Below are 27067 nucleotides of genomic sequence, written 5' to 3' on the forward strand. Positions count from 1 at the left end.
TAAACAGAAAAACAAACAATAGAATGGTGTCTTAAAATTGTGACTTTGATAGGTTCTCCTTCTCCTTTGCTATATAGCCGAGGCTGGCCTAGAACTCAGGATTATTTATTTTGTCTACTTTAACCGCCACATGAGTGAGATTATAGCCATCTGTCACTATGCCTCGCAATTTCCCTCTCTCCCCCTCTTTTTGTCTTTCTGTCTGTCTCTGCCATCCCTCCACCCCCCATGTACAAGCATGCACACATGACCTTATACATGCTAGGTAAGTGATCTACCACTGAGCTATATCTACTGTCTCTACTGTCCCAGTAAGGCTTTGCGTTTTTTGTTTTGTTTGTTTGTTTGTTTTTTAAGTTTGTATATGTCCTAGCTGCAGTGAGCAGTTTGTGGCATTGTCTCTGCCATTATCTTATTTACTAACTCATCTGACCTAGGCTTGATTTCCAGTATCCACATGGTAACTCAAAACCGTCTACATGGGTTTCAGGTGATCTGATGCTCTCTTCTCATCTACACAGGGAAGTCATGCATGCAGGTAGTATGCATGCATATATACATATATACATACACACACGCAAGCAAGCAAAGCCTAGAAACTGGATGTGTAGATGACAGCATACAGTGAGTTACTTAACAGGGAGGTGCATGTGCTCCTGGCTGGGCTACTAGAACGGCCATGGGATGGAAGTGTGTTAGAGAGGGAAAGGAAAACAGCAAACTGCCTTTTCTTTTGAATGGTGTGGGTGTTTTGCCAGCATGTATGTATGTCTGTGTATTTCATGTGTACCTGGTGTCTGGAGACCAGAAGAAGCTGTTGGATCCCCTAGAAGTGAACTTACAGAGATGGTTGTAAGCCACCATGAGGGTGTGGGAAACTGGACTTGGGTCTCTGTAAGAATGACCTGTGTTCTTAACCTCTGTGCCATCTCTCCCCACCTGGAACAGTTTTTGTTTTTAGACTTACACTATGTTGCTGGGTGCCATGAACTCACTGTGGAGACCAGGCTGGTCTTAAACTCATACAGGTCTGCTTGTCTCCAGCTCCCTAGAGCCAGGATTAAAGGCATTATTACCGCGCCCAGCCCTTGATGACAGACTCTTTAATATAGCCTCAGAGGTGTTCAGTCAGTGTGTCTGAGGGGTACACATACATGTATGAGTGTGTGTGTGTCTGAGGGATGCACATACATGTTGAATGAGTATGTGTGTGTCTGAGGGGTGCACATACATGTATGAGTGTGTGTATGTGAGGGGTGCACATACATGTTGTATGAGTATGAGTGGAGGCCTGAGGTCAATACTGTATCTCCTTTTTTCTTGTTCTCCACCTTATTCTCCCAGACAAGGTCTTTATGGAACCTGGAGTTTACCAACTGGGTAGATTAATCAGCAAACCCTGGGGTCCTCATGTATTCTTCATCTCACAGTCATGGTACTGCCCACAGTACCATGCCTGGCTTCTTATGTGGGTGGTTTGTTTGTTTGTTTGTTTGTTTGTTTCTGGGACAAAGTTTCTCTGTTTAGTCCTGGCACTCGCTTTAAGGACCAGGCTGCCCTTGAACTCACGTAGATCTGCCTGCCCCTGCCTCCTAAGTGCTGGGATTAGAAGTGGTGTGCCACTATTGCCTTGCCTAACTATCTTTATAGCTTACATTACTATTTCTTATCTCAAAAGTCAACTCAAAAATGGATCACAGGTTTAAATGTAAACTGAAAAGCTAAACATTTTCTGGAAAAAGAAAGTAGAAAAAATTTTTGGAAACAGGAGCAAGGTAAAGAATTCTCAGATTTGACTCCAAAAATCATGATCTATAAAAGGAAAAAGTGATAAAGCTGGCTTCAAAAGCTTTCATCAAAAGCTGCTTTCATAAGCATGGACAGAGGACGAGGTGTTTAGTTAAAATAAATAAATAAATAAATAAATAAATAAATAAATAAATGCCTACAGAGTGCTACAGAGTGTAGTGCAGTCTCAGTACCTGTCATCTGTTACTTCTTTTTGCTCATCTGAAAACTATGCTAATGTGCTGTAATCCAAGCCCTTGGGAGGCGGAGATAGAAGGGTCAGGAGGTCACAGCCAGCCTGAGCCACGTTATAGAATGGCCAAACTTACTGCAGAGTGGGAAAAAGAACTCACCAATCAGATGTTCAGTAAAAGAGCAGTGCAGGTGGGCCCTGTGCCCGTGAGTTCCTCATCTGAGGAGCCATCCAATTGTAGGTCCAGAAGATTTTAAGATCATTAATATTAGAGGCATATTATGGTACATGTAAATATACCATGTTGGACAAGGGTCTTGAATATCTTTGGGTTTTGTTAGGGGATGGAATAGTCTCAAATTAGTGCCCCACAATTAAAAAATGGCTTGTTGCCTCTGGAATAAAGAATTCCAGTCTCCAGGTAAGAAAGCCCCAGTAAACTAGTTAGAAATTGGCAAGAGGGGAAAGACATTTTACCAAGAAGATGTACAGGTGGCCCATAAGCATGGACAGAGGACGAGGTGTTTAGTTAAACTTAATAAATCAAAAAAAAAAAAAAAAGCCTACAGAGTGTAGTGCAGTCTCAGTACCTGTCAGTCATCTGTTACATTTTATGTTTGCCTACCTGCTTTCCTGCCTTTGTGTGTAGTATGTAAGTGAATGTTCACGGTGTGCAGATGCGCTTGTGTGAGCATGTGTGCAGGTCACAGGGCAGTCACCTTCCTCTATTGCTCTCCACGTATCTTTTGAAGTGAGGTCTTTCGCTGACCCTAGAGCTGACTGTTGTGGTTGACTAACTGGCCAGCAAGTCCCCAGGACCTTCCTGTGCCCAGGTCCCCAGTACTGGTACTATACTCGGTTATGAGGCTGCTGGGGATCTAGACTCAAGTCTCCATGCCTGGACACAAGTACATGACCCATGACACCATCTCCCGAGCCCCTGCATCTTTATTTATATATAAATATATATTATATATTTAAACACTTAACTGAATATGCTGGGTTTCATTTCAACATATTAAGTACTTTATATGTCAGTTAAAACTACCTATGAATACAAATTTCAAACAGCTCATACTCTTGTTTTATGGCTTTACCATAATTTATTTGAGTTTCTGCTGTGTGTTTAAGATTTTTCTCCTTTGTAACTATTATAAATAATATTCTGATGAATAATTTTGCATATAAGGCCACAGTTGGGGCTCCTGGATGTTTAGAATAGATTTTGAGGTGTGAAGTCACTGTTCATGGGCCCAGTACACTGTTAAGTAGTCATCAACGTAATGTACAGAGAAGCTTTCGGTTTTCATGATTTTGGGTAGGGGATACACACACACATGCGTACATACATGCACACACACACATGTATTATATGCAGAGTGGAAAAGGGAAGGAAAGCCGCCTGTTCTCACCTCCACTCTGGGCTCCTGGCCTTTCATTCATCTCTCTTCTGCTCCTTGACATCGCTCTTCCTTTCTCTGTGACTGTTTGGGTTTCTTATGGCTCTGTCCTCAACCTGGCATTTGTGTTTACATTCTGCTTCTGTTAATCAGAGCCAGCCCTTCCCCTTCCACTACAGTTTACAGTATATAATAGCTTGTTTCTTTAGAAGTGTAGAACCCAGTTTCATATTGCCCACTAGATGCCTTTGCCTTAAGCCATGCTTCACAAACTCAAGTGTGTGAAGTTTACCAACTCATCCACTTTCCCTGAGGACTACATGACCTTTCCGTGCTGGAAGCAGAAAGTCTGGAAGGTAGCCTACATTTCCCTTTGAATTTTGCTCAGTACATCTTGTCAGTTACCATGTGTTAAGATTCTATTTCCAAAATAGCACCCTAATTTGTTACCTCCCCCTTTTCACTGTTTGTAATTGAGGGCCTCACATTTCATGTGCTGCTGCGTTGGAGTCTAACTCTGTGCCTATTTCTGGTCTCATATCCCTCTTTTATCTCGCCCACTAAAGCGAGTTTGTATTTTTAAATCCTGGATTTTAGCATCTTACTCATGTTCACTGTCCAATATTGCCAGTAAAGCAAAGCCTGCTGTCCTTAGCCCAGCGTTTGTGTGCCTGGGCTCTAGAGCTTGGCTCCTGCTGTTACAGCCTCATGTCTGCAGTGCCTGTGGTGACTATAGGCTGTGCCAAGGCACTTCCTTTGATGTTACGTGTCTTTTTTTCTGGCCCGAGGGCCATTGATCATCCATGGTCTCCACTTGCCAGATCTCTATGACATTCAAGCTCCGATGCTACTGTAACTTCCCAGGGAGGGGCCCCCACAGTGAGACCTCCTCACCCTATTCCCACTCCTCAGTGCCACATCAGAGTACTTATCTCCCTACCACAGTTAGAGTGTCCCTGACCACTAAGCTAGACTGTAACACACCTTCTCAGACCACCTAAAGCAGGAACTGTGTGCACTGTTTATTACCTTAGAGTATTTAATAATTAATGTATTTAATAGACATGTCTTGAGTAGATGAAGGAAGACGGGTCTCAGGGTGAAAGGCAAGGAAGGGTTTGATGTTGAGGCAGAGTTCAGGTGTGGAAGCCATAGGAACGGAGCTTCTTGTGTGACCAGCTCTAGACAGGCCACTTTCTCCTTGCTAGAAGTAGCAATGGCAGCAGTACTAAAACAGCAGTTGCTTTTGAAATGGCAAATGCCTGCACATTTCAGTCTCTATTACAAGTACTGGTGGATCCTGGACAGCAAGCTGCTCACTTGAAATGTGGTTTTCACTTATAAGTGGAATGACGTGAGACTTGGAGGAGACATGCCCGTCCGTTACAGGTCAGGTTATACTTGGCTTTGTGATAGCTTGGGTGCTTGTGGACCGGTTGCTCTTGCCTTGTCTCATCAGATGTTCAGACAGTGAAGATAGGTCGGCTGAGTCACTTTGAGACAAGTAGCCCAGAATTCTTATTTAAGGTCTCTGATGTGAAATTTCCAGGGTGACGAAGCATGCAGATGTGAACAGAGTTCCACGTTATTTCCTGATGTGGCTTGACTTTTCTACCTCTTCCTGCTGTCAACCCTGTGTGCCACTAGCCCGCCTTGCTTTCCATACTGTCTCTAGAGATGTATAGTTAGCAGCAGTGACTAATACATTGTCAAGAAACGCTACTATAACCTTTTAAGTCTGACGCGTAAGCCAGAGCTGAAAGCTGTAGCCTCTGCACTGCCTCTGGATGACTGCATGTTCCCACCAAGTGAGTCACATCATGAATATGCATGAACTTATAAAAACAAGCTTTTATAAGAAACTCTGATGTGCGGAAACAAACCTCATCAGTAGTAGTTCCCAAAAGCTCTCCACCATTGCTGCCCGGGCCTTGACTGTGTCCCTCCCCTCATCTCTTGTACTGAATTTTAATGATTTTTCCCTATTCTTTTTCCACATGGAGGTACTTAGTTTTACTGTTTGGCTACTCCCTTTGGATGAGTGAAACTGCCAAGATGCAGGTTAGGTTGACGAACGGGTAGCAGCCTGGGCCACACCGGCACATCGGACTTCTTGATACTTACAATAAAAAGAAAGTATTTCTTGTCAGTTGATTTCTCTCCTTCTATCTTGTGGTCCTGAGGATGGAGTTTAGGTCAGACTCAGTAGCAAGCCCTTTTAGCTGCTGGATGTTTGTAAATGTTAAATAATGTTCCTGGGGACTAGAGATGGCTCGGCAATTAAGAGCTTTTACTCCTCTTGCAGAGGACCGGAGGTGGGTTCCTAGCACCCTTGTTGGGTGCTCACGACCACCTGTGACTCCAGTTCCAGGGATCTGATGTCTTCTTCTGGACTCCTCTGGCACCTGCACTCAGGTGCACAGGCACACATAAAAGTAAAATCAATTCTGATTAGGTAGCGGGAGTCTCAGCACTCAGGCGGCCGAGGGCTGTGCCCACCTAATCGCTCCACCAGTCAGCTTTATGGCAGTGATGTCTTTTCAGTGAGATCATACACAAGAGCACTGGAGAGATAGCTGATGCAAACTCCTGCTTAGTGCTGTGGGACATTCCAGGGCTACTTACATGACCTTTGAAAAGTAATACTCACTTGATTTTCACAGTAGACTGCATTTAGAAAATATTACTGTTGTGTTAGTTAGGTTTCGACAGTTGGAACCCAAAGCAGCTTGGGAAGATGAGGGAAGTTGAGGAAGTAGGAGGGCAGGGGCCTCGGAAGAATCACTCATTTCTTGTGGCTGTACTTGTGTGTTACCCCCGCCCCCTTTTCTTCTTCTTCTTTTTCTTTTTCTTTTTTTTTTTTTTTGTATTGTGAGACAGGGTCTTACTGTGTAGTTCTGGATGGCCTGGAGATCACTCTGTAGACAAGGCCCATTTTGGACTTAAGAGATTAACCTACTTCTGCCTCCTGGGTGCTGGGAATAAAGGCATGTGGCTTCTGCCTGTCAACCTGTCTTCTTATAGCACCCAAAAACAGTCCAAGGGTGGCACTTTCCATAGAGAGCTGGGTCCTCCCACATCAGTCATCAATCGAGAAAATGTCCTACAGGCTTACCCAGCCTAGTGGGGACACTTTCTCCATTGAGGGTTTTCTCTTCCAGTGACACTAGCTTGTGTTAGGTTGATGTAAAACTACTAAGCACAATGACCTTAATTTTGGTTATTTCACCAGATGGCTTTTTTTCTTTTTTCTCTCTCTCTTCCTTCCTTCCTTTCTTCCTTTCTTCCTTTCTTCCTTCCTTCCTTCCTTCCTTCCTTCCTTCCTTCCTTCCTTCCTTTCTTCCAGATTTATTTTATGTATACGAGTACACTGTAGCTGTCGTCAGACACACCACAAGAGGGCATCAGATCCCATTACAGATGGTTGTGACCATTACACGTGGTTGCTGAGAATTGAACTCAGGACCTCTGGAAGAGCAGTCAGTGCTCTTAACAGCTGAGCCATCTCTCCAGCCCACCAGATGGCTTCTTACATGTTGTCATTTATGCAAGGTGTTGTGCCATACCCTTGCAATCCCAGGACTGGAGAGGCTGAAGCAGAGGGCTTGATGTCTGCCAGCTTGGGCTCTAGAGTGAGTACCAGATCAGCTAAGGCTACTCAACCCCATTCTGTTTCCATTTAAGATTTTTGAATCACTATGGAAATAGAAAGTCTCTGGGTGCGCTTATGAGCAATCATGTATATTAGTTATTTTGTGTGGAAGACCAGCCCTAAAAGTGGAAGGTATCATTATATGGTTTGGGTTTTGGCTTGAATAAAAAGGAGAAAGATGAGTACTAGCCTTCCTCTCTGCCTATTCCCTGTGGATGTGATGTGACCAGTTGCTGCTACCGCCTTCTTCTCCCCCCCCCCCCCCCCACCTCCTGTAATGCACCTTCTATCTGGTTACTTTTGCCAGGTATTTTGTCCCAGTATCTAGACAATTAACTAATCCTGCTAGTTTGTTTTGCTGGCTGGATAATGCATGCATGCACACAGGCAGGGCCCGCGTCTGTACTCCCCCAGGGCTTCCTACTCCACGGAGGCTGTAATGGCACATGGCCTTTGATACTTGAAGAAAGCTAGTGCACACAGGGTGGACGTGTCGACTGCCAGCAAGAGCAAACCTTGCTGTGCTTACCTCACAGGTCTGCCTATTAAATGTCTTGGACTCAGGGGACTTTTTTAGGTAGAGAACTATATTCCAGGAAATGTATACAGTGAAGAGCTTAGACTCGGTACTGCAGCTACAGCTTTAATAAGATGGTGGGAATTCCTCTCATTCACTAGGTTCCTCCGTGCTTCCTTGCAATGAAACCTCAGACTCCTTTACTTGTGTAATTAAATGGTCAGACCTTGTGGTATAGCTAATACAAAAATCAAGCTTATTTAAAGTATTTGTTGTTGTTGTTGTTGATATAAAGGTCTTCTAGCATGATCAGAAAGTGCTTCAAAGCAGGTTCTTTAACCAGTGAGTGAAACTTTGATCCTGTTGGTAAAGACATTGATAAGCAGAGCATCCCACTCCTCAGAGGTCGCTGCCCTCAATAGTGCTCAGCACTGCCACAGACCGAGGTCGTCTGTTACTCCTGTGAGAAATTGAGAGGCATCCTGTAACCAAGCAATCAGTTGATGTTATTTGTTTAAAAATTTTTTATTTTATATATATGGGTTTTTTGCCTGCAGGTATATCTGTGCACCACAAGTGTGCCTGGTACCTGGAGAGGCAGAAGAAGGTATCAGGTCCCTGGAAATGGAGTGTGGGGGCTGGGAACTGAACCACTGAGCCATCTTTCCATCCTGCCAGCACCTTGTTGTTGTGTTTTGACTTTAGTAGCAAAATAACTAAGCAGTAGGTGGAAGGCATATAGGGCTAGTCAGGTGAACCCTTAGGCTACATCTCCCTGTTTTCAAAGTGTCTCTTCTTACCCCTCCAGGCTGCGATGGACTTCAGTCAATGTTTGGAGAGCTGTGTAAAGAGTTGTGTCCCTGTGCTCTGGCCATGGCGACTGAACAAATCTGTACTAAGTGGCTGACCTTTGGTCAGTGCCTCTCTTTCTCTGTGGACTTGTAATTCTGTTTTTCGTTTGTACAAATAGTTCTGACAGCTTAATGCTTGTTTTTCTCCTTGCATCTTAAGAGTTTTCTCTTTTGGTATAAAATGACTGAGATTACACTGGGTGGCTGCAGTTCTTGTAAAAGTGTGTGCTCTGTGGGGACCAGCGATGTTGGCTCTTATGAGACCTTTCTCAACAAACCAATGCACACTTGGCTCTAGCTCCCTAGTCGAACCCCTATCGGGAGCTTGTTCTTTCTTCTCCTGTGTGTGTTTTGTTTCAGCTAGTTACTGATGTGGTTGAGGTGGCGGCTTTCCTGGGGGACAGTACAGCTTTGAACTACCTTCCCTGTCAGGTGGAAATGATGCACCCCAATGCCCATGGATCACTCATCTCAATAACGGCTTTATTAGTGTTTTTCCTCCGAGGGAAGGTTCAGGAGCAAAGGCTGATGGTTTCATAGCCCCGGTGTTGTTTGGTGATGGGCAGGGACTTGGAAGAAGTCCTGTAAGTGCTGGGCAGCACTCCCCACTGAGTTGTATTTTCTGCCTAACCCCTGGGCCTTGTTAGTTAGTTAGTTTGTTTGTTTGTGTTTGTACGGACAAAGAATCAGGTAGCCTGGTCTGGCCTTGAACTTTGTATGGAGCTAAGGATAACCCTGACTCTGATTCTCCTGTCATCTCCTGAGTGACAGGATCACAGCTATGAACCGTGCAGCAGACTGACATACATAATACACCCAGCTCTGATTATTAAGATGATGTCTTATCACTTCATATGATACATGTGATGACTCCTGTAATCCCTGAAGAATCCAGAGGATTGCTTGGACTTTGAAGCCAGCCTGGGCTAATGGCAATGCTTTGCCTTAAAACAAAACAAAACATAAGCAAATAATTTTAAAGGAACTCTGCTTCTGTGATATTAAAGACAGTATTTTAAAATATTGCCCATGTATATTTTAAAAACAAACTTTATCAGGGAGAAGGTTACTAGTCCTCCAGGTGAAGCCTAACTAGTAGTATAGCTGCAGGTTAGTGGGTGTCACTGCTGGCACTGGAGACATATGTCTTGAGAGATCAGTGTCACAGTAAAATGACACAAATGAATACAGAAGAGTAGAAATGCGATATAAAATCCCCACAGGCTTCATCTAGTCCCTGTGTTGTACTAGAGGCTGGTGCTTACAACATCTCACCTCATGTGCTCTATGTAATGTCTCTGCTCATGTGCTCTATGTAATGATGTCCCTGCCTCATGTGCTCTATGTAATGATGTCCCTGCTCATGTGCCGTATGTAATGATGTCCCTGCTTTTGGACTTAGCTGGTGCTTTGGAAGTTTCTCTGCAGTCGGTTGAATCTTTTGGAGAGGTGAACTGCAGTTACAGAGCAACACAGCGTCCCCTTCCTTTGATTGTGTGACAGGGTCTCACTGTGTTGCCCACGATGCCCTTGTACGCAGGACCCTCCTCCCTCAGCCCCCATTGCTGGTGTTACAGACATGGACCACCACCCCTGGTCTTTTCTTTATTCTTTGAAAGGACTTTCAAGGGGATAGCAAAATGCAGTTGTAGTCTTTACAGCCCATTGTTTAGTCTTTCGTCTGCTGATATCTTGACTTTACCTTGGAACCCTGACTGGTTTTTAGTATTCATGGTTACTTACCGTTCAGATTAATCCAGACCTAAGCCTGGACTGCCAAAATCGACCTCAGATATTCCTGTCTCCCTTTGCTTAAAGGGGAGTTACTATTTGGTTTTGTATGAATTCCTACGTACATTGGTTCCGTCCTCACCCTTCAGACACTCCGTCAATCTCAGTGGTTTAAAGTCCCGCCGTTCACTGGACGGTGTCATGGCCAGTGTGTCACTGCGGCATTTGCTGTTGACCTCCTGGACATCAAACCTTACTGATTACTTTTTAACAAAATGACAATTAATGCGGAGAGAGACCAAAGCCTTTCTTTTACAATCTGATAATTGTAATGAATGAATTGACTTTTAAGTTTGAGTATTGGCAGAAGAGGAGGTGTTGGTTTCTAATGAGTTTTGTTAGTTGATCAAGCTCTGTTGAATTATGAGATGCTTATTTTGTATTGACTTAGCAATTATTTATTTCTCCCTACCTCCATATCTTGAGCGGGTCACTTCTTGAGGCTTCCTACGTCTTCATTTGAACAATTGCAGCTTGCACTGTGATGTGTGCTCTCTTACGTCATCCCCGCCATCTGACCTCATCTCTGGAACGCTGAGATGGATTTGTCTTCTTTAAACCATCACTCACTCCAGTTTCCATTTTGCAGACTCCCATTCTCTGTGCCAGATGGCCTTAGCTTTTCTTTTGGCTTCTTCCCTGGCAACATTTGCTGACTTGTGGTGTAGGGGTTGTACCATTTGCACCACCCATAAGAGATCTTATAACAATGATTCTGATTAGTTACTGGTATCAAAAAGTACCAACCTAGTTCTGCCTTAATGCTGGCTTTGCACACATGGGCACTGGCTGTGATCCCAGCATGGGACAGAAGAAGTAATCAACTTAGAATCAACTTAGTGTTTTGAGAGCATCACGGCAAGGCTGGAAGGACGTTCAGTGGGTAAAGTACTCAGATAGGGAACATCCATCTAAAAACTTGGTATAGCAGTGTCTGTCACCCAGAGCTGGGAGGAGGGACCTTTGAACCCTGGAGCCTAAATAATATCTTCTGTCCTTTAAGTTGTTTATCACTGGCAGTTTGTCACAGCAGAAGGAAGGGAGTAACACAAGAGTTATTTCGTAGTTTTGAATAAAAAGCATATTTTCACATCTATTCTCCCTCCTTTACCCATACTAAAACAGCATCGCATAGTACTTGCTTATTAATGCTCTGTGTTTTGTCTTGTTAACCCACAAAGTGCTTTTACATACATATTGTAATTTAAACATCATTAAACTATCCAGACAGTTCCACTCTTTGACAGTTGAAGAAACAGATTTGGGGGCATAAACTTTGCTCCGGCTCAGTAGCTAAGCACAGAAATCTCTGCTTCAAAGACGCTGCATAACCAGTTTGTTTCCCACTAGTATGGTGATATACCCCCTTCCTCTCCCTCTCTCCTTTCTTTTGTTTGACACTTGATCCTGGGTTTTGTTACATTGCCCAGACTGGTCTAAAGCTCTTCGGAGCAGGGAATCCCCCTGTCCCAGTCTGTGGAGCAGGACCTCGGGCACATGCTGCCCCCTCCCCCTCCAGTCTGTGTTGCAGGACCATGGGTGCATGCTGCCACACTTGGCCATACTTGTTTTCTTTCTTTCTTTCTTTCTTTCTTTCTTTCTTTCTTTCTTTCTTTCTTTCTTTCTTTCTTTCTTCCTTCTTTCTCTCTCTCTCTTTCTCTCTCTCTCTCTCTCTCTCTCTCTCTCTCTCTCTCTCTCTCTCTCTCTCTCTCTCTCTCTTTTTCGGTTTTTGAGACAGGGTTTCTCTGCATAGCCTTGGGTGTCCTGGAACTCACTCTGTAGACCAAGCTGGCCTTGAACTCAGAAATCTGCCTGCTTCTGCTAGGATTAAAGGCGTGTGCCACCACTGCCCCTGTTTTTGTTTTCAAGACAGGGTTTCTCTGTGTAGCCCTGGCTATCTGGGAATCCACTGTGTAGACTAGGCTAGCCTTGAACTCAGAGATCTGCCTCTAAGTGCTGGGCTTAAAGTGTGCGCCACCCCTTCTGGGTGTACTTGTTTTCTAGAGAAGCTAACCAGTCGGGCCTGGTGTTGGATGAGAGGCTGGAGTGGAGCTCCACTTGGCAAACAAACAAACTCTACAAACCCCTTCTTAAATGTATTTTTAAAATCGATTTATGTAATCATTTTATTTTAGAGACAGGGTCCCTCTTATTCAAGGTTAGCTTCTTGTAGCTGAGGCTGGCCTTGAACTGATGGCCTTAGTACATTAACTAACTGTCTTTGTCAGGGTTTCTATTCCTGCACAAAACATCATGACCAAGAAGCAAGTTGGGGAGGAAAGGGTTTATTCAACTTATACTTCCTCATTGCTGTTCATCACCAAAGGAAGTCAGGACAGGAACTCACACAGGGGAGGAACTTGGAGTCAGGAGCTGATGCAGAGGCCGTGGAGGGGTGCTGCTTACTGGCTTGCTTCCTCTGTTTTGCTCAGCTTGCTTTCTTATAGAACCCAGGACAAGCAGCCCAGGGATAGCACTACCCACAATGGGCCCTCCCATCCTTGATCACTAATTGAGAAAATGCTTTACAGCTGGATCTAATGGAGGCATTTCCTCAGGGAGGTTTCTTTCTCTGTGGTAACTCCAGCTTGTGTCAAGTTGACACACAAAACCAGCCAGTACATTAACTTACCTAGTTTCTCTCTCTCTCTCTCTCTCTCTCCCTCTCCCTCTCCCTCTCCCTCTCCCTCTCCCTCTCCCTCTCCCTCTCCCTCTCCTGTCTCCCTCCCTCCCTCTCCCTCTCCTTTCCTTCCTTTCTTCCCCCTTGTTTCACAATAACAAATTGATAGCTTTTCAGAGTTATTACAGTTTGGAGTTTGGGATCACAAAGCCCTAAGTTCTAATTCTAGCAGGGTATTTATTAACACTGTTCAAAGCCTCTATGATGGGTTGCTGTTACCCATCTGATGGTCTTTGTGGAAATCAAGGTAGGGACACACATTAGTGTGTCCCTGGCGATCGTGGAGGCTGAAGGACCCATTTCTTAGTCCTGCTTGTTTTGGAATTAATCCAAGTTTCATGGTTGTCATTTAGTAGTTTTCTTCAAAGTTAGAGTATTAAAATGGTTACTTCCCTCTCTTTTTAACTAATGAAACCATTTGATACTAATTAAATAATAATTTAAACTATTAATTAACACTTTGATCCTTCTAAGTACTGAGCCGTGGGGTGTTAGGCCATTGTTCCATGCCTGAGTTTTACCCTTCATACCCCTAGGTTTCAGAACGTAATTTCACTTTCCAGAGATCTCTTTTATCTCATACTTTACGAAAAGAATGTCCTGATGATTGAAGTATTAACGAATTGAACACAGTGCAGTTTTTAGTGATTAAGATAAAACACTTTGGTTACATAGAACTCTTATTGCAAATTCACCTTGTAACAAATTTCTAGGAAAAAACAATTACTCACGTCTGAAAGCTCCTCCGACCCACCACAGTGTGGTGGGAGCACAGTGTGGTGGGTGAGCATCTGTGAAGGGTCACGGTGCTGTGTCGAGGGTCCCTTGCATACACCAGCACTTTGGATAGAATGTCCTTTGGAGAGGGACTTTTGGTGGAGGGAGCTGGTTGGTACATCTGAGTCTTCAGTTACCAAAATGTTTTGCTCCTTCTGTGTTAGTGGAGAGCTATGGCTTGCTTGCACTAGAGAGCGTGTGCCAGTGGCACACCATGAGTTAGCTGAGGTGGTAGTCCAGTTCTGAGGCTGACTTCCCATTCTAGACTCTTTCTGGGGATTAATAGGAGTACACTGTCATTTGTGTCTTGTCTATGATGCCTTAAAACCATTCATTTTAAAACCTAAGCATGTGTGTAATATTCCACAAGATTAATCTGTGAAGTTTGCTGTTTTCCTTAAAACAGAGCAGCTCACGGGCCGTGCTTTGTTATCTGACACATAGAGAAAAGGTTCAAGATTGCCTGTGTTCAATGTTCCATTTGCAGAGATACCACCATGCCCTCTCACTTAGTTATGTCAGCCTGTGAAGTCTGTGAGTTCTGCTCTGTGCACAATGTGGACATGCCACTTCCTGCTTGCAATCCTCACCCTCCTCACTTGCTTGCATAGTAGAGAGAACCTGCATTGAGGCTCTGGCGAGTTTTAGGGGCAGCCGTCTAAGTCCTGGCCCATGGCACCCATTTCAGCTTACCTGGATTCTATTTTGAACCTGATATGCAATCTGTCCCTCTGTGGCCATAAGCTAGTGACCGCGTCAGGCACTTCTGTCCCTGCACACAGTAAAGCTTAGTTTGTTTCAGGTCTGGTGGGGGTCCTGCTGTGGTTTTCATCTATGTTAGCCATTGCTAAGACTCCTTATTCCAACTTGTTCACCCTCTACTTAAAAATCCTATTTGGGGGCCGATGGTGTGCACTTTTACCTGATCACAGTACTCAGAGGGCAGAGACTGGCAGATCTCAAGAGTTTGAGGTCAGCCCGGTCGCATACATAGTGAGTTGCAGAACAAGTAGGGCCACACAGTGAGACTCTGTCTCAAACAAAACAAAAAATATTGATAGTAGTTACCTCTGACTGTAGACACAGAGCTAAGTCCCCTGGCTTTAGCAGGGTCCAAGGAACACAGTTACTCACTAGCATCTGCTCTGTGCCCAGTCTCAACCTTGTCACTTCAGTGGTTCATCTTGACCCTCCGTGAGAGTGACCTGTTTGCCCACGGCTATAGTCATATCTATTTTACTGGGGCAGCCTTCATTGTCCTTGTCATGAAGCGTGGAACATGCCAGATAGCCCTGCTTCTTCTCATTGTTCCTGGACTCATCTCGACTTGTGGTTCATGTAAATAGCATATTTCATAGTACTTGGCTGTTATCAAAAGCAACAACTAATAGTAATATAACTAAGATTACTGGTGTAAACCAAACACGTGAAGTAGATGTTACTCCATTTTAGAGATGAGCAAGTTAACATAATGGTTAAAACCCAAACTTAGGTCACTAAATGGCATAAGTAGATTCAACCCAAGTAGGTCAGATTTGAAGCTTTAAGTCTGAAACATACAGACCTGTTGGACTGATCACGATTCTGTTTAAGAGTTATTCGGGATTGGCCCTCCTTACTGTCCCATGTAACCTGCAGTTCCTTTCAGAATCATTTGATGCCTGATTTTTATTCATAACTTAGAATTGTTACCATGAATACATGAGGATTAGGTCCAGAGTTGCAGTAGACATTCCTACTTTGAAAATGAATCCCCTCCCTGATGGAGAGTCACAGGAAGAGCAAAGCCAGAGCGTTGGGAAATGGCTCAGCCTGTATGGTACTTGCTGTGCAAGCAGGGAGCCCCGGGTTCCAGTCTCCAGCTCCCTGTAAAAAGCTGCAGGTGATCCTCACCTGTAACCCCATTGTGGGGGTGGGGAGAGAAGTGGGGAAGGGAGCAGAGACAGGAGGGCCCTTGAGGCTTGCTGGTCAGCTGATCTAGGTGATCCATGAGCTGCAGATTCAGTGAGAGACCCAGGCTCAAAATATAAGGTAGAGAGCCATAGAAGAAGATACTCTGGCTCCCACGTATACATGGCATGTGCGCCTGAAGATATATAACACATGCACACCACACACGAAGGAAAATTAAAAAGTCAAAATTTATGCGGCACCAAGGAGAAAGCATTATAAGCCATGATCAGAGTATTATACGCACATGAAATTCCCTAGAAATTCTCATTTCTAAGAAATGCTGTCAAAGCAGTGCTCACTGGCATTAGTTACAGCCTTCTCTAGGAGGTTGTAGCTATTCTTTGAAATGGTTTTGGGGTGTGACTGTTGGTAAAAGTAGGACTAGATGACCCCCAGCACCCCATTGTCTTTGTGGTTCAATACACCTACCAGAACCTCATCTCATCCACACCTACTCTGTGATTGTGATTTCCAGGTGGGGCAGGGGTGGAATGGGGTGGGAGTGATGGTGTGCCTGTTCAAGTACTTTATTCTCTTCGTTGCCCTGAGAATCCCCTCAGTTTCTTGGACATAGCTCTTTCACCTTGCCCGGGTGGTCTCCTCTTTGCTTGAGCAAAGGCCACTGAAGTGATAAGGGTAGGAAACAGGTGTTTTCCCCTGGTTCGTTTGCTCACTTGTTTGTTTGTTTGTTTGTTTGTTTGTTTGTTTGAGACGGGATCTCATGTAGCCCAGGCTGGCCTTGTATTTACTGTAAGGATGACCTTAACCTCCTGACCCTCCTGCCTCCACCTCATAAGCACCAGGATTACGGTTCCCTAGGACACTGGTTCCTGAGTGTGTGTGTGGGTCATATGCCTTATGCTTGGTGCGGAAAGGTTTGAGTTGACAAGGCCACTTTCTGGAGTGCATTAGAATTTGGAAGAGATCCCCGCCCCCCCCCCCCCCCCGCCCCCGTGGTAATCTACCAGTCATTATGTTTGTTGGCCATGTTATTCACAAAAGGCAAATTGAACAGAAGAGAGTAAGAGGAAATGTGTGGAGGTGTTTTTTGTTAGAATCTGTTGTGTGCTACTATGAAGAACCATCCTTGGCCTTGGTTCTATGAACTATAGATTTGGAGCCACAGCAGAGCAGTGGTCGCCTTGCTCACGCTGGCCATCACGGCTCTGTTGAGACTGGGGAGCAGCCAGCCTGCTGCTTGGCAGAAGCACACTAAGTTGTATGGAAACCTGTCCAGACTTGACTGCTGAAGGTCCTGAGACTCCAGTGCTGTCTTGGCAGATGAACATTTGGAAGATACTACTAGATGGGCTAATTTTCTAGTGATTTTAAAACTTTACTATTTAATTTTTTCTTCATAGGTCTGGGATCAGCTTGAATTCACAGTCTACACATGCCATTTCCTAGCGGTGTGACCTGCTGTTCTGGCTAGTTTTCTGTCAGCTTGACACATACTGAAGTTATCGGGAGGAGGGAGCCTCAACTGAGAAAACTCCTCCATAAGATCAGGCTGTAGTCAAGCCTGTAGGGTGTTTTTCTTGATTAGTGATTGATGGGGGAGGGCCCAGCCCATTGTGGATGGTGCCATCCCTGGGATAATGGTTCTGGCTTCTATAAGATAGCAGGCTGAGCAAGCCATGAGGAACAAGCAGCACCCCTCCGTGGGCTCTGCATCAGCTCCTGCCTCCAGGTTCCTGCCCCATTTGAGTTCCTGGCCCCCAGTGCTTTAGATGGTGAAGTGTTAAACGGAACTTTTGGTCATGGTGTTTCATTATAGCAATAGTAACCCTAACTAAAACACCAACTTTATGTAGTTTAGCACCTTCATGTGTTCAACTTTATTACTTAGAGAAGGATGCTTACAAGAATTGCTACTTATCAGTGGTGGCGCACGCCTTTAATCCCGGCACTTGGGAGGCAGAGGCAGGCAGATTTCTGAGTTCAAGGCTAGCCTGGTCTACAGAGTGAGTTCCCTGATAGCCCGGCTATACAGAGAAACCCTGTCTCAAAAACCAAAAAAAAAAAAAAAAAAAAAAAAAAAAAGTTGCTACTTACAGGGCATAAAACATCTACAGATTTGACAGTGCTGGGTGCATAATTTGCCTTCAGTAAAACAGAGCTGCTGGAAGTCTCAGCTGAACTGTGGTTCGTTTTCTGAGCACTTTGTTCATGTCGTTTTTGCACTCTGCATGTACAGTAACAACAGAGCAGAGACAGGGATGCTCGGTGTGGAGTGCGTCCATCTAGCATGCCCAACACCTTGGGTTGGTCCCTGAAGCATATGAACTAGCCTTGAAGCGCGCATGCTTGTAGCTCTAGCTCTGAGGAGGTGGAGGCACAAGGATTTGAAGTTCATGGTTATCCTGTGCAGCATTGTGAATTGGAGGCCAGCCTGGGTCACGAAAGATCCTGTGTCAGAAGGAAAACAACATCAAAATGCAGATTAAGTTCAGAGATTTCGTAGGAAAAAAATTTTGAATTGACAGATAAGGGCTTGAACACAGCTGGCCCAGGTGTCTCCAACAGGCTTTCCTGGGCACAAGTCCTGTTGCATTGAGCTTTGTCTAGAAAACTGCTTTAAATTGGTACGGCTGGGTGGCACATACCTTAATTCCAGCACTCTGGAGGCCGAGGCTGGGAGATTTCTAGCTTCATTGCTAGCCTGGTCTACAGAGCAAGGTTGAGGACTGCCGTGGCTACAGAGGAAAATAACTCTCAGCCACTTACCCTTGTTTTCTTTCCTGTTGCTTGGCAGAAATTGATCTAAAGTTTGCCAACAGTGGGATCCTTGAGGAGAAGAGGTGGGAGCTGGGGCAGTTAGCCTGAATCAGCTTATCCACAGGCAGGGAGAAGTGTTCCCACACCTCTGGTAGCTCTCCTAAGATGAGGTGAGAAGCAGAGTTGGACCCTGCCTGTGTTAGAACCCATCCCTTAACCGTTGTCTTACATCAGATGGTCCTCGAACCTAGAGGCTGCTGCTGTTGCTCCTGCTGCTGCACGATGGGAGATGGCTCAGTAGGAGGGAAAGGGCTGGCCAGAGAGAAGCCCAGTCCTTCCCACATCCCAGCACTGCCACACTTCACAGAGAAGATGGAACAGACCCCAGGAAGTTTGTACATGGAGCTGTAACTGTGGGATGAGTTTCCAGAGCACGAGGAGCCTTTTTCCGAGGAGGCTTCCTCTGGCTCAGGGTTTCTGGATGCTCCATTTCCCGAAGAAATGTTAATTCATTAGCATCTATTTTTGAAGGGTTCCTGTTACACTGTTGCAAGAATACATTGCAAAATATGTTTTCCTCAGTGTTTTCCAGTGTCCAGACAGTTATTCTTCTCAATGCCTGTTCCTCAGGCAGATCAGTGAGCTAACTTAGGGTTAAAGCTTAGGGTTAGCTTCCTTCTTGGAGGTTTTTAATGGGTCCCTTATGGTAGCGACATGCTGCTGCCGTGCAATTCTTTTGCTGTTTCTTCTCTACAGTTTCTGGCCCTGTGGAGGTGGTAGCACAGATAATCAGAGCTTACAGCTTTTAACATTTCCCTGAAATTAAAAAAAAAAAATGTGTGTGTGTGTGTGTGTGTGTGTGTGTGTGTGCGTGCGTGTGTGTATGTGTGTGCGTGTGTGCATGTGTGTGTGTGTGCACGCATGTGTGTGTGTACTCTGCTATATTGAAGTAAGAAGATAACTTGCAGGAGTCTCTTCTCTCCTGCCGGCTGGGTCCTAGAATTGAACTCAGGGTTTCGGGTTGCCTTCAGGGGCCTTTACCTTCTAAGCCGGCTCATGTCCAGCCTCTTCTGTTAAAGCATACTTTTCAGCCTTGTTTGGCATCCAAAGTGAGACCCTTCTGTTCGCCTCACTTACACTTACAAGAGGATACATCCCTGGCTTTAACGTCTTATGAAAGCTATCTACTTCCGTGTGGCATTTAAGGCTGGTCCTGCATAAAGTAAATAGAATAGCAACAACCAAAAGTGCAGTGACCATGTGCCGTGTGCCCAGCATTACATTAAATATTTTGTTTATTTAATCCCAAGGGAAGCCCACAGACCTATTTTTAGCTCATTTTATGACCCTCCATTTTACATTCAAGAGAACTGTGTTTACTACCGATTATATTATGTAAAATCTGTAAGTGGTAGATCTTGAGTTCCAAACCCCTGTTTGCCCCGAGTCAAGACTTGCTTTTTTGTTCCTGCTCACAGGGGTTTGGAACTCAAGATCTTGAACAGAAGTGAGGAAATGTTGGGCGCATGCAGCTTGGCAGATGCTGTATAGACCTGTCAGCTTCCTGATAAAGCCAGTGGGGACGTCTCATCGTGAGACTCCTTACACAGTACGGAGGAGCAGTAGGCAGGAAAGGAGCTATCAGTGTGATAGGCAGACACCTCCCTTGCCCAGCGCCTTTTCTTGTTCTTGGTGGTGGTTATTGCGCTATTAACTACAAAGGGAGTGTTTATTTGACAACCATGGGCGGTTAAAGCAGATGAACTCTGGCTGCTGGCAGGCTGGCCACACGCCACCAGGCTGGGCTACCTGCGAGGTGCGCACATTGTTGGATCTCAGGAGACACAGAGCTTCTGTTTCATTTCACGACAGAGGTCATGTGGGGACACAGAATTCTGCTAAGTCTTCACGTGGAAGATATTGTCAGGTGACACGCACTCCTCCTACATGCTCTCCATGGAAGAACTGCTCGGTACTCTTAGCTTGAAGTATATTTCCCATGAAGCCAATATTGGGAAGTAAGTTTTCCTCTTCTAGAATGCTGCTTTTAAAAAAGGAACTCTGCCATGACTGGTGTGAAATGCAGCTCTCAGGAGCAGGTGATGATCTCGGCAGGGAGGAAGGCACAGCGGGTCGTGGACTTCTGTAAATCTGTAGCTTTTACTTCTTGGTAAAGTGATTAAAAGTGGACTGTAGTACTTTATTTCATTGTTTCAGGTGAAGATCAGTCTCTTCTACAGTATAGACATTTCCCGAAAGTTATGCTAATGTTAAGACAGACAGACAGACAGACTTAAAAAAACGGGAACTTAGGGTAGATACAAAGACAGTTTCATGAAAGCTTAATGACTTTGAGGAACTGTAAACAAGGCCAAAGCACTGGGACAGTGTGAGGAAGCATCAGAAGAGGGCTGGCTTCCCAGGAGGCCAGGGAGAGACCGAGCAGTGATGGTGGAGACTGCGTCCTCTAATGGGTATGGGATCTCTCCCAATAGACAGTAGGACAGTGCCATATGGAGGCCACATGTTGATGTCAGATGTCTTCCCCCGTTGCTTCTCATTCTTGGTTTTGTAGATTAGACTGGCCAGTCTTTGAGGTCTGTCTCCAGCTCTCCAGCACCATGGTCATGAGTGCACGCCACTACACTGGTTTGTAACTGCCTCACCTGGCCTTTCCCTACATGGGTGCTGGGGATCTGAACTCAATCCCCCATGTTATGCAAGGACTTTACCTATGGAGCCTTGTCTCAGGCTTCAACTCCTCTTTAGAAAGGAAATAGTTAAGTTTGTCCTCATTGAGCTTTTAAACTTTGTCCTAATAAATGTTACCTTGGAGGGGTAGGAATGGAGACTATTAGCTCCATTAGGTCTCCATTGTTTGGAGACCATTGAAATCACCGAGACAGATCATCACCTAGGTTGCAGCTATGGTCAGAGATGAGGTCCTTGCCTTGCACTGTGTCAGCCTGGGTTCCCCCTACCCCTGGACTTCAGTAATGGGCATTGAACTTAGGTATTCCGAAAGAATACACTCAATTCACTAGTTTGAAAATTATTGTAGGTTTGTCTTATTCTTGAGGCTCGTCGGAGTTTATGCCTTGGTTTCACAGGCTCACAAAAATAGTCACTGGCTTCAGACCTTACAGACTTGACAAACCAAGGTAGTTCCCATTGTAAGTGCATTTAGACAGCTCATGGGTCTTAAGTTTTTAGGAAAGAAAGAGAGGGAGAAGTGACTGCACACAGGTGTATAGGATGGAGGGGTGAGACAGCTGTTTCTGAGCATGGCACAAGGAGGTGAAGGGAAACCCTGCTGTTCTTGTGTGGCTAGATTGTGGAGGAAAGGACAGGTGAGAGAGTGGGACCTCGGGCTAAGCAGAGTTACCTTATAAGCTTTGCTAAGGAGTTTGAGAGCAAAGCGTTTAACCTGGGGGTGGGGGAGCATATTAGGCCGTCCATGAGCCCTGTCACCCAACCCAGACTGTGGGAAAGAGAGAAGACTGGGAAAGGAGTGGATAATAAGGAGGCTCCTCAGTGGCAAGAGAAGGTTTTGTGGGAGCAGCAGAAGAAGATAGTGGTCAGGGTATGCCATTGGGTACTGCTGGAGAGCTCTCAGGTGGGAGTGGACAAGTGCCCGTAGGAGTCTGTGTTATGAGCCTTGCAGAGAAAGCCAGATTCTAGAGGACAGGGGACCTTAGGTAAGGCTGTAACTAAGCCACTCTTAGAGACTTGGCTCTTAGGAGATACAGAAAAGTTAGAGGAGGAGATGGACTAGACTCGAGTTGTTAGAGATGGCTCAGTGGTTAAGAGCACTTACTGTCTTGCAGAGGACTCAGGTTTGGTGGCCAGCACCCACGAGGTAGTTTACAGTCAACTGTAACTCCAGATCCAGGGAATCTGGCATCATCTCTGGCCTCTGCAGGCTCCTGCATGCAAATGGCACACATAAACTCATGTAGGCACATTCACATACATGTAAAAATAATGAATGAAATAGTGAGAAGAGTGTATGGAAGGTTCTGGTAAGGATGAGGAGTATTTACTGTCTAGAATTCCTTTCTAGAGAAAAATTAGGTGGATGGAAGAGCAAACATTGAAGAGTTAGAGAATTAACATTGTTTTGAATACATATGTTAGTTGTTCATCATTACTTAAATTAACTATGTGTGTATATTCATGTACGTGCATGTATGTACATATACATGTGAATGTATACCAGAGCACATATGTGGAGGGCAGAGGAAAACTTTCAGGATTCAGTTCTTTCTTTCTACCATGGACTGTGGGGTTTGAATTCAAGTCGTCAGCTTTGCTTGCTGACTCATTGGCTCTGGTCTTTATCATTATGTGGAGCAAGAGTTACCACTGTTGAACTATGACAACATATCTGGTTTAATTCATACAGAGAAAAGAGTTAAAGAGATAGGGAAGATGGGGCTTGAGAAATCAAAGGGATATGAAAGATTAGTGATCAGAATTGAAGTTTTGATTAATCTAGGAATCATCATTAATGTAGGAACAGGATGGGAGCAACACATGGAAATGAAGGTTAGGTCTTGGCAATGAGGTAAGTTATGCACTAGAAATTTCCTAGAGAGAAGGGCATACTTAGGATGGGAAGACATGGTCAGTTACAAATCACTCTTTAGACATAGAATGATGATCTGGACATTGTTAGTTAGGACACAGACCAGCATACTAGTGTAGTGGAATGTCGTGAACAGTCAGAGGGGAGAAAGGTTCTACCTTCCCTCTGTCTCCAGGTAGAACTCGGGAAGAGAGACAGCAGTAATCCCATACATAGTGTAGAGCTATATTGAAGTCAGTGATATTGGGCACTGTTTTGTGGGCAGATCTCACCTGCGATTCTCTGGAGAAGGTCGCTCTGGCTCTCTTTATGGGCATGCTTTTGGAAACTGGTGCTAAGCAACCTCTTGTGGGTTCCTCATGTTACCGTTACCGTAACTTGGTGCCTGACCAGTGATCTCACTGAGTTGGTTATCTGCCCCCAGATATACTGGCTAGATAGCATTAGTGAGCACATTAAAAAATGCATTCATTAAAAACCAGACAATCATCTTGGAGCTGGCTTTAGCAATATCTGAATGAGTTGGACAAGTTGGGAAGAAAATCTTAAGCCTGAAAGCTACTCTGTCTTCCAGGCCGGTTGTGGGGAAGGAACAAGAGATGAATCAGTTGTAACTTAATGGGATCGGATATTACTTTTATATGGCATGTCACTTTAATACAATGCTTCATCATTAATGTCTTAGTTCTCTCACAGCATTAAGGAAAGCTGATAGTCTCCTATTTTATTATTTCTTGGCTCCACGACAGAGCTGTGCATTAAAATGCACTTACGGATCTTGAAAGGGAAGTCTAAGAGTAGTTAAAAAACAAACAAACCCCAAGTGGGTTGAGCCGACTTATAAACTAATAATACATAGCTAATAGCAGACAGGCTTTCTCAGAAGGTGTGGTTGGTGTGCCTGTATACTCCTTCTTTTCTGGAGCCTGCTCTGCCATACTCTTACTTAACACCAATATTAAATTTGGGACAAGATAGCAAAATATGCCATTTCATTATGAGCTTTTTGGGGTTTTTTGTGTAAGACTAAATATTTAGTGATTAGGTTATTGAGACAAAAGTGGCCTGATACAAAATTCTAGCAACAGTGAAAAAAATAACATCTAACATACACCTAATTAGATATTATACATCCTACTAACACATCTAATATTAGATAGTGTACCTGATTTGCACGTCATTCACAATCAGTAAATGTCAGGTACAGCCACATTTTACCGTTTTGTTTGCCAAAGGGATGGCGTGTACTTTTCAAACGATAACATAAATGCACATGGGGTCTTAGCTCTGTAGCTCTGCTTGACTAACATCATGAAGTAGCCACCCAAGGCTGGTCCTTCTTTGTGCTGGGTGTGTAATTGTTAGCTACCACATCTAGCTTCCTTTTTTTGTTTTCTTGTTTTTTGTTTTCTCTTTTGTAGAGTGCAGGTAAATTTCCAGTCCTCTCCTGTGCTAGGAAACCACCCCTGTGGATATGCCCAGTAAGGTGTATTTTTAATGTAAAGTAATTTAGTAGTGATGTTTTAAAATGTGTCAACAACCTGAGACTGTAATCTTTATTCTTAGTTTTATTTCTGAGAGTTTGTCTAATTGAAATAGGTTAAAACAAGAATGTAGCTGTAAGACTATTTATTGCAACAATTTTTAGAAAAGAGGCACAGGGGAAAGAAAAGCAGCCAGGCGTGGATAGTTAATGTTAAACCATGGAATGCTTTTATGATGTTGCAGGGACGTGTTTAAAGTCTTTGGCAGCTAAACTACGTGCTCTCAGTGGTAAAAACCACACTCTGTAATGGCACGTGTGTACAGCATAGCTTCAGTGTGTGCTCAGATACACACATAGGGAAAGAACAGATATCTTCAAGAGGGCAGGGCTAGGTGCTGCACGTGTTGCCATGGCGATGTTGGGAGAGGTTGGGATGGTGGGGAGAAAACTCTGAGCTGGGCTGCAGATGAACTGCTGACTCAAGTCTGATCACACAGTATGAATGGCAAAATTAGTGCTTTTAAACGGATGTAGATTTCGTAAATTTTCTATCATATGGATATATTACTTTCTAGTTTAAAAAAATGCAGGTCTTGGGACTGGAGAACTGCCAGTCAAGGCTACTCACTGCTCTTGCTGAGGACCCAGGTTCAGTTCCCAGCACCCACATGACAGTTCACAGTTGTTTGCAACTCCATCATCAGGAGATCTGAAACCCTCTTCTGACCTCAAGGGCACCAGACACACACGTGACACACACATGTACCCATCAAAAATAAATAAATAAATAAATAAATAAATAACCAACCTTAAAAAGGTAATACAGGACTCGAGACATAGCTCAATTGTTAAAAGCTCTCAGACTTTTGCAGAGGACTTGGGTTCAATTCCCAGCACCTACATGGTGGTTCACAGTCATCTGTTAGTCCAGTTTCAGAGGACCCAGCACTTTCATCTGGCCTCCACAAGCACCAGGCACCCACATGGTACACAGACATACGTGCAAGCAAAACATTCATACACATAAGATAAATAAAGCTTTATAGAAATACTTCAGAGCCAGGTATGGTTCACTTCTGCAGTCCAAGCACTTTGCAGCCAGCAGAGACATGAAGAGCACCATTCTGAGGCCACTGGGGGCTGTATAGCAGGACTCTGTCCCAAACATAAAAACAACACCAAACAATACCAACCCCCTAACTGATGGTTTGGTGCTCAGCTTTCAGTGAACTGTGTATGAGAAGACTGTGCTGTGGACCTAGCACGTGGGCTACTGTAGGAAGGGAGGGTGAAAGTGTTCTTGAATTGCCTTGGTTTGTACTGTTAGCCACAGCCAGTTTATGACTAACAGTACAAGTACAAACAGTTGGGGAAGCCACCACTAAAGCAAAGAATGGAGGGATGACTTTTATTAATATATTCCTACAGGGCAGCTGATGGTTCAGTTGATTAAAGACTTTGAGAACCAGAGCTGGACCCTGGAGCCCATGTTTTTTGTTTGTTTTGCTTTTGTTTTTTTGTGTTTTGTTTTGTTTTGAGGAGCAGGGAGTGCAATGGTGTGTACTTGAGATGGAGAGATGGAGATGGGTGGATTCCTGGGGCTTGATGGCTAGCCAGGCTGCCCTGTTTGCTGAGTTCTAGGCCAATGAGATACTTACTATCTTAAAAATAAGGTTGAAAGATGCCCAAGGAACGACACCCAGGCTGTGCTCTGTTTTCCACACATGCACTTGCAACCATGCTCCATACAAGAGTAGACACAGGTACACACAAAATAGATTGCTAGATTGTGGATAGCTGGTCTTTTTTTATCAATGGTTTCTTCAGCTTAAGTGTATTTTTTCCAACTGAATGCTTGAGAGGGCTAACTTGCCTTACAGAATTATGCTCTTTCTGATGTGATAAGACATACTGATGTGTTAAATCTCAAACTCATGCAAAACCAGCATTCATCTGGATCACTATGGGCCGGTAGAGGTAGAAACCTGTCTGAAGCTGGGAGGAAGCACACATTACAGTGTGTTTGGAAGAATGAGAGTTGGAGTGCAGCAGAGCTGAAGTTAAGTGTGCGTGTGTGTATCTACCAGTAGAGACAGAAGATGCTAAAACCTGAATTGGCACTGCTTGACTCTAACTCCACTCTAGCGTGAAATGCATGATTGGGTATGTTGTAGCCCTGTTCTTGAGCTTGCATGTAGTTGTCTCCTCCCCTCCCCTCCCCCCTCCCCTCCCCCTCCAGGCCCTCTCTCTTTCCTTCCCTTCTCCCCCCCCTCCCCTCCCCTTCCCTCCCCTCCTCTCCCCTCCCTTCTCCTCTTCCCTTTCTCCTGGCTCTCTCTCTTTTTGGACAAGGTCTAGCTATGTGGCCCTGTCTGACTTGGTACTTGTTATATAGGATAAAATGGCCTTGTGGCAATCCTCCTGCCTCATCTTCCTGTGCTAGGGCTGCAGGCATGTTCCACCATCCCTGGTTGACTTGTGTACTTGTGCCCCTTTAAGCCCTGGCCTTTCTGCTCTGCTCGCTGGGATGATGTATTTGTTCTTCTAAATCCCCTCTAAATAGCCCCCCCCCCCCGCCCTATTTCTGAAAAAGGAAACAGTGGACCAATATCTTACTTTTGTCCTTATGTTATTAACTTCCCCTTTGTTTTTATTTTACTTTAGTCATTTTAGATT

At 44.5% G+C, this 27067-nt stretch overlaps 1 protein-coding gene and 1 long non-coding RNA gene across 3 annotated transcripts in view; one reads left to right on the top strand and one right to left on the bottom strand.

Moving 5' to 3' along the window:
• Gm46110 overlaps positions 1-1044 on the bottom strand; it is a 31729-nt gene extending 30685 nt beyond the window's left edge. Inside the window, exon 1 of the long non-coding RNA XR_003948323.1 lies at positions 968-1044. This is a non-coding gene — a long non-coding RNA (predicted gene, 46110). The remainder of the gene's footprint in view (positions 1-967) is intronic.
• Positions 1-27067, top strand: part of Sik3 (SIK family kinase 3) — a 211375-nt gene that overhangs the window by 65805 nt on the left and 118503 nt on the right. The window lies entirely within an intron of this gene.

The sequence above is a fragment of the Mus musculus genome, chromosome 9 (genome assembly GCF_000001635.26).
Source record: "Mus musculus strain C57BL/6J chromosome 9, GRCm38.p6 C57BL/6J".
In the NCBI taxonomy this organism is placed as follows: domain Eukaryota; kingdom Metazoa; phylum Chordata; class Mammalia; order Rodentia; family Muridae; genus Mus; species Mus musculus.